Genomic DNA, 16,669 nt, shown 5'->3' on the forward strand with positions numbered 1-16,669 from the left:
AATAATCTATTTTTAGCTTGATTAACATTCATCTTTTCATCCACCCATGGAACCGTTTCTACCTGGTTGCAATACTTTGTCTTTTTTTTTTGCTTGGGTAATACGTTCCATGACACATTTGGTTGAGGAAGATGAATGGGATGAAGGTTTTGTCGGGTGGCTGCCACCGACTAGCCGACCATGGATGTGTGCCTATTGCGGGAATAGTATAAACCCTTTCAGCATCTAACTACACACTGATGGCAGACGAACCGATTGTTAACCACGGTACTGAAGGGTAATCAAAGGACCAGGTGGGTGTCACACGACTGTTAAATCAATGTGTAAGGATATTGTTAGTATTATTGAAGTGTTATTGAAGACAAGTTCACGCTGGCGCTTGCACAAAAATAATTGGTACACATGATGAGTGTGGTGTTGAGATCGATGAAAACCGATGCATTCGGTGTTTCGTAGTACAGAATTTTTCAAGTTTAGGCTCAAAAGATTGTTCAGGTGAGTAGTATTATTTGCTGTCAATATACAATTCCCATTAAATTCAATCATTTGTTGATGGGAGCGTTCAATTATTTTAAATGTAAAAACATTTATTATTGATAATCTTCAATATTGATTTCACTATCACTTCCCTTTTTATTGTTATCATACATACTCGATACGTTCTTCAAATATTGCCTGTCTGAAGGTGTAACAGTAAATGATGGAATTGCTACTGTAGGAAGTCTAGGTAAAACAATTAGCTGTCCTATTAGTTGTTGATAAGTTGATAAGATTTTTAGGAGACGACAATTTTAGATGTACTGTAAATGGTATTAATAGATTTGAAACCCTGCTCGTCTACTGGACGATTTAAAAAGGGCATTATTTGCCGTCTAAAATAGACGGAATATTCCTAATAATAAAAAAGGATTTTTTATAGTGTTTCTAACTTCATAGCAAAAAGGAGTAATGAGATGGATGTTTCAAAGTACCATACAAGAAAAATACGAAAAGTCTGTTAAATGTTTAGGCTTACTGTTTGATATCTTCTATTTAGGATATTGTAATATGATCATAACTTATCGGAAAGTTAATATAATTCAAGAAGCTGTTCGAACAGTTGTGATTCAGTTGTAAAACTCGGCCAGCCAGCCACACTACAAGTATCAATTATTTCATTTTATTAACTACCAAGCTACGTAATATTATTGTCGAAACAGTGAATCATTTTCGTCCACATTTGCCAAAAAACCACAAATGTTCTGCCGAAAGTATCATTCCACATAATTTGTCTGTTAAATGCGCTGTGCTGCCCACCGCCCACTGGAAGGTTTGATACTTTATTGTTTTCTCCCTAACCACCGAGCACAAATCATCAATCAGTCTTTCAATTATCCATCTGCTACCTGGAGGGGCACAAAAATAAGCAACAACATAAAAAAAAGCATCCTCCCTTAACGGTTCGAGCGCAACCGTTCGCCGCAACCGTGCAACAACACTGATTGAATAATGATGAACAGTTCTCAGAATGGGAAGAATGGTTTGCCAAAAGCTCCCTGGAGCGTCCGAAAGTGGGCCCAAAAATATCTTCCACCAGGTGGGTGGGGAAAGGGAGCTTGCTACCCCTGGGGCAGTGATCGAAAAATGCGTAAGCAGTAATGGAGGAATTTTCTTGCTACCAGAGAGAAAATGCCTTCAGCTGCACCGTACCGGGAGCAAGCATTCTTTCGACGCATTCCTTCGCTTTGCGTGTTTTCGGGCCGGCCCCGTAAGCCCGATTTCGGTACGAACGGAATGTTGTTTTACCTTTCGCGCTGGGAGTCGGCAGTGGTTCTGCTGTGCCCCCCTTTCCGTTCGCCGCGATTGGAACCCATGAGCGTACCGATCATGGGCCGGAGGATTCCAATCGATTGCTAGCCCAAGCACGAACAACGAAATCAAGATGGATTGTTGTTTTGTTTCGCCGTGCTATGGGCTCGAGAAATTCTCTGTGCTGGTTTGGGGGTACCGGTGATGCTTTGGGGTATGATTGGCTCACTTGGGGTAAAAATCTCAAGCCCATTGGCATCGCCCTGATGGTTTGTGAGTAAGTTTACAACGCAATACGTGTAGAGTTGGGTCGGAAATTGCTTTATCTATCTGACCGATTGCAACCGGATGATGAATTCGAGCTGGCAAGCAGCTGTGTACCCATCCACATCGTTGCAGAAGCTGAGAGAAACCATTCAGTGAAAACCACAACTCCAACGCACGTGGTCGGGAAAAGCGGGCGAGAGTAGACGTGCAATGCACTTCTAATTAATTATTTCATCTGCTGTCGATCTGATTTCAATTTTCTTTAGCACTGAGCAGGATGAACGTCTGGAAGCGACCTTCCGAGGGACCTACCGATTGGAGCACTTTCCCGGGGAAGCAAACGGAGATCCAATCAACAGGTATGATGAGATGGACTATTAATAAAGATGGTGCGTCTTCCCGGGGTGCGGCACACGCCCAATAGAAACACGCTCAAGTGGTTGTTAGGCTTCAATTCATCGAACCAAGCCGTACCAGACCAGACCAAGGCTTATGGAAAGCGGACCCGGGGTGAGCATTGATTTGAGCAAGCAGAACGGAGCACACTTCACTTCTTTGTTCACTTCTCGAATGGTTTACCGCTCCGGTTGTGATAAAGAAACGCACGCTCAAGGGTATTCCGGTTCTGGTGCCCTTCCGACCATAAACCCACCAGACCGACCAACAAAGCGAATTCGTGGTAGCTGGAGAGCATCATCAAACAGTTTTGCTATTAATTATTAGCTTGATGCTTCATCTTGCCCTGGACCCGAGGTCGTGGTGCGTTGAAGTGATAATGAAATGTCCTTCGGGTGGTTCCCGAAGCACCAATCGATTGGCGCTCGATGGTGGGAAAGTTGTTTAATTGCGTCCTGCGAATTCTAGCTGGTGAGCTGGTCGAAAGCTAATCTGGATTACAAATCGTTCAGCAGGGATGTATGCAAACGGTGGGAGGTGAACGGTACGCCCACGGGACCTGCTGGTGCAGCACTGCAAGCACTTTGGTGCTGGGTGTTTGGTTAATTTCAGATTACATCTGCACGGCAACATTTCGGATGCAGGCCAGAGGTAAGAAGGGTGATAATTGTGTACAAAACGATGGAATTTGCAATACTACCCGCCGACGAGGCGGTAAAGAATGCGGTACAAGCGGAAGCTGACCCGTAATGTGGCCACGCGCAGTGAATGGCATTGCAGCCGTTGCAAATGGACTTACGATCGTTGATGGTATCCTTTACGATGCGTTGCTTTTAATCGGATTAAAATTAGGCAACCTCAATGCAGCATGGATTGAAAAATGGAGTGTACATTCTGATGGACAATAGTTTGTTGGTTATACATTTCAATCTTGCTCCATGAAGCGGCTTAATAAAGGCGTGGCATGAGCCTTGTACTTCAGCTACTTAGCACCATCACTGTGTTGGCTAGAAACAGTGCACGGGTAAGCTCTCATTTGTGAAAACAAAATTCATAACTGCTGAGAGCAGAAGCTGTTGAATTTGACACAAACGGAAACGAGGAAAGAGTATTGCTGCAGAATCCATTGTAGTTGATTTGAATGGATTTTGATTTACCTTTCATTGCACTGATGTGCTTTCATGTTTATTACAGGGTTTCAATGCATTACTACTACGGTATAATCTGATTTTAAATCTAGACTATTGTTCGTTTGGCTGAATCAAACAATTCAGAAAGCTTTCAAAGGCTGCGTACTTTGACTAACATTTGAGGAAAATTGTTTTGATATTTACATTATTTTAAGCAATACGGCCTTTTTGGACCGTTCCTCCTGTATTAAATATTGTACATATTTTCATTCACAAGCAATTTATTATAGCTGTCACTACCATTGTTCAAATAAAGGCAATAGTTTGTGCAATAGTTTTGGAGCTAACATCTTGCCTTCCATACGCCAAGCGCTTCTTATGTTTGAGTAAATTTGCCATCATCTGTTCAAATACCGCAAATTGTTACTCACGTACCACCAAACATTCCACTTCACGGGTGATCGTTTGGCAAACTCAACACTTTTGCTCTATGGAAGAAAATATCAATTAGATGCGCACAGCAATACTGCTTCATTTTGGTGGGATCCACGTTAACTACTTTTCCATAAAAAACGGAATTCTACAAAAAAAACGCCTTTTCCCAGTTCCTACCTGTCACAAAAACGTTCCCAACATATTGTCATTCTCTTGATCGGGCGGAACAAGCCGAGAAAGGTCGATGGCAGGATTTAAAGCATAAAAACAACAACACAAAAAACAGTGCACACTGCGCTCCGAGCTTTTTGTGTATGCTTTGCATACACTGACTTTTCCTAGACCATATTTGCCAGAACCGTGCAGCTCTTTATGCTCTTAGGGCAGCGAGTTTTTCGTTATGCTGCTGCTACCTTCTCTTGCCGGGAAATTTATTTGCTTCACACGCTTACACGTCACTGCGAAAATGAAAGCATTTTGTTGTCTTTCGAAGGAAAGAACAAAAAAAAAAATTATACACGATCCACGGACAAGCGACGGTAAACGTCACTCCTGTTTGCACGAGTGTAGCCTTGACGTCACTCATGAATTCATAATGGTAAGCCCCGCACCCGCTGGCGTATATGACGATACCGACAGGGTTGGAACATTATAGCGAAGGTTGACGCTGCTTGCTGTATGCTGCCACGGTGTTTCTGTGAAGCTGTTGAGCGAGTTGAACACAGGTTGCACCGTACATAGTGGTGATGCAACATGTAGCCTGTAGCTCGATGCCACGGAACCAGTGTTCATATGCGTGTTTGGGCATTAATTAAGGGAGAATTTCAATTTTGAAATATTGCAATATCGGTTCGATTTTCGACCCTATTAACCCTGTTCGAATGGTGGAAAAATTCCCCTTTTTTTACACCGATCCCTTCCACAGTCAGCTTACTAACGTGACCTTACACGTCCTTCTGTTTGCTCGATCTCGAATAAAGCTTTTTTTTTCATTACTCCTATTTCTTGTCCTGTATCTTCTACGGCTAAAAGAGCGTCCTGCTTAGGTATTATGCACCATGTCAACGGACCTTCCCACCAAATTCACCCCCTCATACTACATAGAGCTTGCTATCGCGCACGAGCTTGATTGACTTCACTCCAAGGACGCTTCAGGAGAAAAACGACGCCCGAGAGCGACGCCCGCTGTAGCAATTTTAATTTTTAATTAAATGCTAAACTTCCACACAAAACGACTAAATGGGTCGAACGGCTTTCCGCGGTGACACGGTGCCCGATAGCGCCGGGGCGCGTATTGGCGCATGGCAAGCGACTGTGTTTCTTCGCCACTGAACCGAGCAACGGGTCGCGCCATGCTTGCTTCACTCGCCCGGGCCCACCCCAAAGGCGCCTACTGCGTCCTCCTCATACATTTTGCATTGTTTCGTGGGAAATGCAAACCTGTTGGGTGATGAATTTACCGTGCAGAAGGAAAACGGTTACACACACACACACACACACACACACAAAAAGAAACACCCTATGCGCGAACACTTTCTTACAAAAACATTGTCAACCTTACAAGGGGCGGTACGAAAACGTACGGGAGAGTAAAATGAAAAACATGGCAGCATTAATGCTCGTTTCACCGTTGCTGATGTTGCTTGATCTTTGAAGTGAAACGAAAGCAGCTTGCTATTCGTCGTGTAACACAGGGTTTGCTGGGTGAATGTGAGTGGGTAGGATGAAGTAGGAAATTGCGTATCTCACATTGTCACTTTGATGGTGGATTACTTGCTCGTTACTATGTCCACACCGGCCCAAACCTACGCAGCACTACGTTGTTTCATTGTCACGGTGTGCAGCATTGTAATGAGCACGTTTGACTTTTTGCCCTATTTACTTGCTTAAGCAAAGCAACTTCAACAAGTTTGCTGCCAATGATATTACAGATACACTTTACACAGCTCGGCGGGAGCTTCTGCTGGCAAGCCAATGGATTGGCAAGGGTTCGTTTAATATATATTCGATTTTCTTATTGGTCGCATCTAACGTGGTGGATGTGAATGCTTTGATCAACAGTGCAAGATTAATTTGAATATGCTATGTTGAATCGATTTGATGAGAGCGGTCGTAAACGGACTCATGAATTTTTGCAATACTTTTAACATACTGCTGAATGCAGATATCCTATCCTTCATGCATTTAAATTAGGCATGGGACAATTGTGCGAGACCTATGCCGCACACTCAGTTCATTATAGTGTGCGGTTGATCGCCGCACGCAAAAAAGTGAACGGGTAGGTCTTCCGTACGCATACAGAACTAACTGAACTAACTGTTGTCACACACAACGATACAAGAAGATCGATCGCACTTTGCGCGAGAAAGAATGCACATATTGCTAGCGTGGTCAGATTGATCAATCGCACACAGCCGCACAAAAAGAACTCCTGCCGCACACTGACCCCATACTGAGTGAGAAAGAACACTCACAGCCGATGGGTCATTCGCACACAGCCGCACGCATGTTCGGTTGGGTCAGTCGCACACATACCGCACGCGTGTTCAGTTGGGTCAGTCGCACACTACCGCACAAAAAGAACTCTTGTCGCACACTGCCGCACGCGTGTTCTGTTAGTTCGGTCGCTCATTGCTGCACGCGTATTCAGTAGGGTCAGTCGCACACTACCGCACAAAAAGATTCAGTGGGGTCAGTCGCACACTACCGCACAAAAAGAACTCTTGTCGCACACTGTCGCACGCGCGTTCAGTTAGTTCAGTCGCACAAAAAGAACTCGTTAAGCGCACAGCAACATAAAAGAGAAAGCTTGTAGATTTTACTCGTTTAGATCAGCTTTCGTTACAAATCAACTTAAGTATATACAGTCTGTTCTCGAGCTATGTTTTCTAAGTTCTTGTGTGCAATTAGCATAATTGGCTCAAAGGATTCTCAAATGCAAGATAAATTACTGTTTTACCAAAAATTTGAGAGCCTCTTAAAAACCATAAATTTTCAAATTGTCTGCATGAATTGTGATACATAAATTGTTTAATGTAAAAACCTAGTTACCTAGTTATGCATGAACCGCGTATCTCGGACTGACTGTATTTATAATTAAAAATGCAGCCTTAAAAGCAATAACTTTCTGTTCTTGCATTAAAATCTCGATAAAATTAAACATGATATTTAAAAAAAGGTACTTAGCTCCAATTGAGCGACTGACCTACCGCACGCGTTCAGTTCATCATACTGAACGAACTACATCGCACGCGTTCACTGAAAAGAATCAAATTGCCCAAGCCTAATTTAAATGAATATTGTACTCATGTTTGGAGTGATATTTTTTAAAATTTATTTAGCTTTTCTACAAAACGGAATCAGCTACTATGCAGGTAGGAGATATGGCTCATAATATGTGCAGAAAAATGACATTTTATACTGTAAGAATGTGATTTTTAATTGAATAGTCATGGGTTGAGATTTTTTAAATAGCTAAAATATAGTACAACATGGAGACGCCTAGTACTCCGTAAAAACCGCATTTAATATTTTATATTTTAGTTTTTATCATCATAAAGTTTACATCGTTCATATAGCATATGAGCTATCATCAATAAGAATCAAGTTATATTCTTCTAATTTGTGTCTTTACAAGCATTGAGCAAAGAACTCAACTATACTAGGCGATTTCATTGAGTCATATTCACTGAATTTGTATTCCCAAAGTTGCATAATTCGAAATAATTAATTCAATTCGCTGCAATCGAGACTAGCATAAACTTCACTCGGTACCCAAGCAACGGCTCTATGTCAATTCATTTCATAATTAAATGAAAATGATACCCACTCCTCCCTCTCATCAACCACCTTTCAGCATCCCACTGGCAGAAAGTAGAAGGAAAAAATGGCACACAATGTAAATGGATGCAAATTATTTAACCAGTCGGCTCATCCGTACTGCTCTCCTCCGTGTACGTTCCTCGCAAAAAGCAGCAAATAAACATACCCAAACTTTTGCTCACTTACAGTACACACTACAGAAACATCTTTCATCAGGCCAAAGCATATGAACAACTCTGCTCGAAGCTAGAGTGAAAAAGCGAGCGTACCAAGTGTACCATAAATAGCGGCGAAAGCTCGAACAGCACCCGCCTGTTGCTGGGGTCCTGCTGTATGAAACATAAATGAAACAAATCCCATCCTTCTGGCGTACACGCACGGCAAATCAACGACACAGCTCATAAGATTTAATCAAGCCTTCTCACTCACTCCATGTGCCCACCTTACTTTCCCTCTTACAGGAATGGTACATGCACCCGGTGGCTGTCTCCTGTTGCTCTCCCGACTCTTCCGGGCGGTCCCTAAGCCCCGAAAAATAATAAATGTAATCAGTCCCCGGACGAAGCCGAGCCGAACCGGAAGGAAGGTACAGAATGGAAGGCACCGAGGTGATGTAAAAAATTGGCAATGAAGTGGAAAGTAATGATGGTGTTGTAAAAATAAAAATTCTTCCTTCCTCCTCACGCACCATTCCCCCAATCGGATCTTCACCATTCCGGGCCGTGCGGTAACAGCACTTTGGTTTTGAAGAATTTATATCACGCAGAATACGGTACGCTCATCATACCTTCCTTGCTACTGTTCCGAGCGTTCCGGGCGAGTACAATTCCCTTTACCCACCCCAAACGTTCGGGCGGCCGACTTCCCTTTTCCGGCGATGGGCTAAAATTAATCGCTACAATATTTTTCTCTCAAACCACCTCACCACACATCGCAGAAATACACACACACACGCACACACACACACACACACACACACACACACACACACAGAGACAAAATGTGCCCGAGACCAATCGTTTTAAATGTGGGCCTTTTAGCTAGATGGTGACGTATGCTCTCTGTCTCCTCACCCAGAAAAGCCCTGCCAGAGTATGTTCCACGTACTTAGAGTGAGCAGCAACACTCACTTCCTTCATTAGCACAGCATGAAGACACATACGCAACATTCACAGCAATTTGATTCTTTCCACTGCTGCCTCATCATGCGCGAAGCTTACTGTGGTTGTTTTACATCCTTCAAGAGGAGCGTGGGCAAAAAGAGGCTTAATTTATAGCACACGCACAAAACGCGCGCTTACAATGCAAAGCTTCAACAATAGCAGCGGGTGGGAAAGGGGTTGGAAGAGCTTGGAAAAGAAAATAAGTGCCGCATGTATTATTCAATCGATCGTCGAAGGGTACATTTGAACCGCTTTGAATGTGATGTGAACGTTCGGCAAGAATATTACCGAACGTAAACGCTCCAGGTGTGTGCAGGTGTTTGTGTGTATGGAGGGAAAAAGTTCCAAGAAAATACAGCAAACCACAAACAAACATCCAACCACCAGTTAGGCAAATATTGTTTGGCAGACACATAGACCGCGACACACCGAAAAAGGGCAAACCGATTCTGCTGCCAGCCATTCCAAGTTTGGCGGACAAAGAGCACAATTGTTTTGTTCACATTGTTTGCCGGGCGCAGAGTTGTTTGCTGAGTGCCCTTGGGACAAGTTTTATTCAAATTCTTTTTAAAACTGTTCAAGAGGAAGGTAAGACAACCAAGGATTGAAAATGTATCCAACAATACAGTGCCATTTTTTTAAATTTGTTTAATTAAAGGATATTTAAAATAAAAATGTGTTATACCAACCATCTATGATGAGTATCGAACAAATTCGTGTTTCAAAATATTCAACATGAAAAAGAAAACATATAAAGCAATTATTATCACTGTAGATCAACGCTCTACACATTTCTTTAGGGATTTTAAAGGCTGAAAGAGATCTTAAGAGATCCAAACCTTTTGTAATCATTAACACAACAACAATACTTCATTCAGTATATTAGTTTAGTTTAGTTTAGTTTATTAATTAATCGATGGACTATGAAGCCCTCTCGAGTCAAAATTTGTTTACAATACACATTAGATAACCAACAGAACATTTATATATTGTTATTGTTGAACGCATTCCGAACACTGTCACGCATATTGCGAACACGCATATTGTCCCCAAAAAAAGCCTTATTTGAAAGGCGATGGGACTGTCGAATAAGAGGGGTTTTCAAATTACAGAGGTTGAAAGTGAATGAAAGGTCCATACAAACAAGAAAGAGACAGAACATTTAGTATGCAGCCTTAACTGTTGCTATAGGAAACTGTGCATACGTTTGCTAATTTGAGCATACATCATTCAATAACCATGGCAATACCATACACAAATAAGAGGGTCACAGATTTCAGAGGTTTTCCAAATTAGAGGAACAAAAATGTACTGGAAATCAAAGGACTGTACAAAATGTTCAAATAAGAGAGGTTTTTCAAATTGGAGAGGTGTCAAATAAGAGAGGGTTCACTGTATATACATAAAAATATGAGTATAAACAGGCGCTATAACCTTTACCACATAAATTCAGTTCCATAAGCTGGAGATAAAAAGAGAGTAAAATGAACAAACTAGTATCAATATGAACCCTGACATTGATGAAACTAGAGTATAAGTTACTAATAATAGTTAATTGTAATATTCAAAGTGTATACACCAGGTACAGGTAAATAATTAACGCTAGTTTGTTACCTATTTTGTGAACAGAAATTCCATACACTTCACCATCAACCAGCCACTTACACAGCACATCATGCACAAGCAGTGCATGAGCTACTGTGTTCAGTTCATTTCACGTTTTTAAACTAGGTCATCGCTTAACAATTCATTACACGAATCATTGCACGAAAACCCCTTCCGCAACGGGTGCAATGGGCGATATCGCTCCAAAATGGTGCTGCAAAGATTGTACAATTCCGTTGCAATTATCACCACTCGACTGAAAGCGTCCCGTGCGGTGCGGTCGTAATGATTGCTAATTTCAAACCGTGCACATGTTCCGTCCACACACACATACACACACACGGCCATATGTAAATGGATACCAACGAACTGCAAATTTTATCCGTACATTAGGAAAATTAACTCTTGAAATCTGCTGTTCTGTTAGCCACTCTGAAAGCGTGGTAAGCATAGCAAAGCTGTACGGGCGCAACTCATGCCGCGCTGAGCTCCGCAATACCAACCATCATCGTCGTGTGACGTCGGTATGGTTTATCTTTGTTTTCTTTGCTTCCGCTAAATGAAAGTGTACCTGCACGTAGTAATAGTGTGGCAACAGAAGAGAAAAAAAGCCCCGCAGCATACACGAGAGCTCTTCTCGAGAAGCTTTCACATGGATTTCAGCTCTTTCGGAGCACTGGAAGAGGTAATTAAATATTCATTGTTTCATGTGCAAAAAAACAACCCCCGTTGAGCCTTTAAGTATGCTCACAAACCCTCACCCAAGTGACACGCTTACTGTTATCTTGCTGCCTTCGAATGTGGATACAATTCCTTTTTTCCTAATACTTTTGCCTTTGCCTTTACCTGGGCAGTAAAAATAGGAGCACGCTCGCAGAAGGGAATGATCTCATTGGCTTTTTGCTTGTTTCTGTACCTGGCGGGTACAAGGTACGAGATCCTTTCCATAATTGCAAAAGCAAGCAAGTTACCTCGGCACGTGTGGGTTCTAGCTTTTTTGGGGCAATGGGAGAAGAAACCCTTAGCCTCCTTTGCCCATTCCACTAACGGCTACAATAGTGCGTAGGGTCGACACGGTTGGCTCTCGGTACGGTCCACCCGTCGGATACAGGATATGCTAAAACCCCTCACCCCACACCAACCAACCAAACCGTCCGGAGCTGTCCATCGCCACTGACGAAGGCTAATGGTCCCTCCCGGCTCGGTGCTGACAGTCGACCGATCGAGTGTACGCTAACTCCTCTCCAGGGGTGCTCGTTGCACTCAAGTATCCGCTGCTCTTCGCACCCGTCTCACGGTTACTCGTCCATTAAGTCAGCCACAATCGAGCCCGGACGAAATTTGGCTCAAGTTTGTGCCTCCCCCCCCCCTTTCCTCGCGGCAGACCACTTTTTGTTTTTGTGTTTGTCTAGCGAAAAGGCCACCCAAAATTGGTGAGGATGGAAGGGGGCGATACCTGTAGAGTGGTTTACCGTTAGCACACGGTAAATGCTGGGCGATTACGACCAGTGGCCACACTCCTACGCTCGCAGTAATCAGCTGGACCAAAGGGTCGTACAGCTGAAGTGGAGTCCCAGTCCGAAAAGTGGCACACGGATAGCAGTAGATTATCTTTCCCGTGCTGCATGTTTTAATGGATTCAAGTGAATTGAGATTAGCTAAAAGTTGCCATAGCGTAGCACAGGTAGTAGGCGAAAGATGAACCGTAAAGGAGTAAGTTTTTGTTGTTTTTTGTGTGTAGGGATGGGCTATCATACGGATCATGTTCGGCAGTATTCGGAGATGGTGGTGAGTGCAAGTTTCTTACGAAGGCTGTCGGCCGCGTATCGTGTAGCAAGACTTGGTGAGTTGTGTTGAATTTTTAGGAAAAGCATTATGTTACTTACTGGTTTTGTGCAACTCCATTATGGTACGTTAATTTTGAATGTATCTTATACATCAAGCAAAGTTGTATTGCTTTAGCCCAAGTTTAAAACGGTAGTTGATCAGTTTCTTATCAAAATTATGATAGAGAGACATAACAAAAAACTCCAAAATAATAAATAAGTAAAAGAATACCATAAGGAGGCTTTAGAACTTAGAAAGAACCAAGAAAATTGCTCAAGCCGTCTTAAATCCGAACATTGTGTTCTTTAAGACACTTTTTGTTTCAAAATTACTATAACGAGAAAGTTATAACTTGATGTTTTATCCTTTTTACTATTCTTCTATTAACAGCATGACAGTATGTCGTAGTATGCATCAAATTTTATAGACTATAAATAGTTTATTACAGTAAAGCTTAATATTACTTAAAAACGTGTACAAAACTACGTGTATTAAAAATAATTGATTGTTTTTATTCAGAAAAAACGGTCCTAAAAGGTCGTATTGCTGAAAAATAATTTATAGTAGTTTAAAACTACATCAAAAGTGATGTATTGAAAACTTTACTGAGCAACAGAAAATCCATTTCCAGCCGGCTGTACCGCATGTGCAAATTGCACGCGCTATAATCTCACCGATTGAAGTGAACTGCTTTACATATTCGTGCTTTCGTTTGTTTTATTTTGCCAATTCACCGGCATAGATGGAAGAAAATATTCCACTTGATACACTTGTTACGCTTGTGGACTGCAGCGTAACACCACTTTCCGCTTCTTGAGCCGGTGCTGGTGGTACAGCTTTTATTTTGTCCTGTTTTGCTGGAGCCGTGGTGGAGCTGGAGCTTTGCCAGCCAGGCTCTTAAGCTGCACCGAAGCGTTGCAAAACCAGCGCAGACCAGCGCGGGCGGGTCGGAAAAGGGACAAACGCAATTGTGGATCGCAAATCAAAGCACGAACCCGGTGTCGTGAGCACGTTCCAAATGATAGAATTCAATTTGAGCTGGCATTATAATTCTTTTCCACCGCATGAAAGAAACCCGCTTTTTGTTTTGCTTTTTACCTTTTCCCGTACCAACCGTTCCCGTCGGATAGGGATGGAAGTCTTCTGGTAATGGGATTTTTTATCGTTCCTATTTTGTGCTGTTTTTTTTTTTGTTTTGTGTGTGTGATGGATGTTTCTTTTCGTGTAGCTCGTTTTACCCAATACAGAAACAATTCATCTTATTGCTTGAAACGTTTTTTTTAACGTTAATCTATGTTACATTTTGTCCTACAAAGCAAACGCAAATTTGTTTAGTGTAGCAGTTATTCAATTTTCATACTTTTTACAAACCTTCACGAAACAAACAAAGTAAGAGAGTAAGTAAGAGTATACAAAGAAAAAGGAATGAGACCATTGCAATAAAAGTTTCACTTATTTTCATTTTTTACGGAAATAGTGTTTTACAAACATGCTGCAGCTGATGCAACTCATGTTGAGTTGTTTGAAAATGCATACAAAGTAACCCAAAAACATTCATACCTTCAAAAATTAAAGGTACTTGTGGTCCAAAATTTAACTCAAATTCTTATTAAAACCCTTACAGTCCCCAAAATGCTCCTATTGTGAATTCCTCAAAACCATTAAGCCAAAACCAGTCGCCTAACATTGGGTTACAGGCCATAAGTTATTAATATTTTCCTACGAAACTGTACCACAACAACTCTCGTCCAAGGATAAAATTGATTATGTTTGCTTTATTCCAACGAGATCCAACACAAATCGGAACAAAAAAAAGAGAGAATCCAACTGGAAGCGTCAATGCAATATCGCCCCGACCCACTCAAAACGCGACTGGAAATAAACCACCCATTGACGAAACGGAATGGCAAAAAGCTAGCGACACCGGTAACGATCCTTTTAGTTTAATGAATTCCGGCGCACACAAATAGTATGCGCAAACATACTATCAAAACATGCTGCCCGCAACCACCGATCGCACACCCTGTACCACCATCTTCCCCTGTGTGCGTTTCCGCTTCCGGCGCTTGTACCCGATATACTTGTGCGCTTTGTGCGCTGCTTTAAATTTGCATGACCTTCGTTAAATGTGGGTATTTGCTTTCTATTTTGTTTGTGCCCATCAACCACCAATGTGGGGGGTTGGCGAGGGCGGGCAATACAAAACAAACAAACAATAAAAACGAGTAACATCGGCCCTCGTACAACCGATGCCATTTCACTGCACCCCGTTTTCCGACACTCCAGCAGCAAGCGGAGAACCGTTATGCACTTGTTGATAACTTTGCATTTGCCAGCAGCGCTCTCGCTCTCCGCCAGTGTGTGTAGCGCATGGAACAGGGAGGGGGAGGGGAGGGGGGAGAACGGAAAACTTCCGCTACGAAAACCCACGGTGATAGCATGGAAACAGGAAAATGCTACCCTCCGTCACCGCTCCAGAGTGTGCACTTATAGCCCGGGTGCACAAGTTTGCCGATGCTGTTTCCTACACACATGTTTGTGCGTGTACGTGTGCAACCGCGAACATGCATTCGCTCCGAACAGGCGTGCCGGCCGCAGCAAGGCACACATACACTTCAATCAACGTGTTGAGCGGCAAAAAACAAAAAAGCAAAAGAAATGCCCATTCAACGTGCACCGTTTGTAGGCATCGGAGGTACTGTTGCTCTGTATGTATGGAGGAAGGCTTGTGCATTAATATCAACATGAATGGGGTAAAGCTTTTTCCTGGTGCAGTGATGAAGAGTATGCAGCTCTACGACGATTGAGAGCGATGAGTGTTCACTTCATATTTTTGGTTATTTCAAGAGTGTCCCAAATTTTCCGTATGCTACCAAATGGTTCAACGGAAGCATTTTCGTCATGCTTCACCACACAGTGTTTGTTTGGTGAGAGAGTAAAAATACGACAACAAAAAACCAGGGACCAAAGTATATGTTTTATTCGTTTTTTTTTTTATTTATTTATTTAAGTATCATAAACTTGTTATGACTCTTTTGTGCTTTGCTGATCTACTACTCGATTATAGTACGTGGAGAATATAACGAATATATTTACAGTGTTTTACCTTATTTTGATGATTTTGAACTAGGTTGAAATGAACATTTTGGAATAAAATGGTTTCAGCTAAGAAATTTCCACATTGAATTATTTTTTGTTTAAATGCTCTCATTCTCAACGCACGTTTTTGTACTTGACCAGCTTGCCGCACTTTAAAAGAACGACATAAAATAACATTTTTTGCTTAATGGTCTTTTTGCTATTTTGCACGAGCTTGCTTTGTCAACATCCGCCAAAAACCATGCAAACATAAGCCTCCTACGCTTCACGGTGATTTCGCAGCAGTTTACTATTGAATTTTGTAATTACACTTTTCACCACCCCCCGGTTTTGATCACCTCTCCCACTTCTCGGAACGCATTATTCGAACGAGGATCGTCCCTTTTAGCCCCCGCTTCTGAAAACAAACTCACCCACACAAACCGCACGATTGATGGTGTATCCTATGACACGGGACGCGCATCCCCGAAACGGGTGTTACGGCGAGCGCCACAATGAAACATCTTTCTCCGCTTACTGCGCGTGGCGTAAATTATTTATCGTACCTCACAAACCCTCCCGACCAACCGCACCGTTCGTCTGTAGGGGCAAGAAATGTCAGGCACTCTGCCAACAACTCCATCTCAACCCGTTCAACACTATACGGAACAGGGAACGGGGCTTGCGTGGAAGGGAAGGGGAATTGTTTTAACCCCAAAAACAAAGCACCTCCCCCCACCCCTCCCTAAAAACAGTAGGCTTAATGTTACCAATTTTGTTGCGGTGACACTCGGTAAGGGAGAGGGAGTGCGAGGGATGGAGTTCCCCACACAGACCGTGTGTCACTCACCGTCACTCAATTAACAGTCGCGGCGCGACAATCCATCCATCCCACTCGGGCAGACTTTTCTGGTGGTTTTCGCTGCAGGCACACATACACACACATACACATGCACGCAAGAAGAAGCTTAAGTTTCATCGTAGTGACAGTTGAACAGTTTTTCGAGCGTTTGAAAGGGGATTGCCGGGGAGAAAATGGAGAGAAAACAATGTAAATTCGCCACTCTTTGTGCATACCTACTGTGTAGGTGTGTGCGTGTGTCTGTGTATGTGTAAAAAATAAAGAGAAAGCGTGTGTGCAAGTGTTTAAAAGTGAGA

At 42.5% G+C, this 16,669-nt stretch overlaps 1 protein-coding gene across 12 annotated transcripts in view; it reads right to left on the reverse strand.

The window, feature by feature from the left end:
• LOC120948153 (uncharacterized) overlaps positions 1–16,669 on the reverse strand; it is a 162,949-nt gene that overhangs the window by 110,548 nt on the left and 35,732 nt on the right. The window lies entirely within an intron of this gene.

The sequence above is a fragment of the Anopheles coluzzii genome, chromosome 2 (genome assembly GCF_943734685.1).
Source record: "Anopheles coluzzii chromosome 2, AcolN3, whole genome shotgun sequence".
Taxonomy (NCBI): Eukaryota; Metazoa; Arthropoda; class Insecta; order Diptera; family Culicidae; genus Anopheles; species Anopheles coluzzii.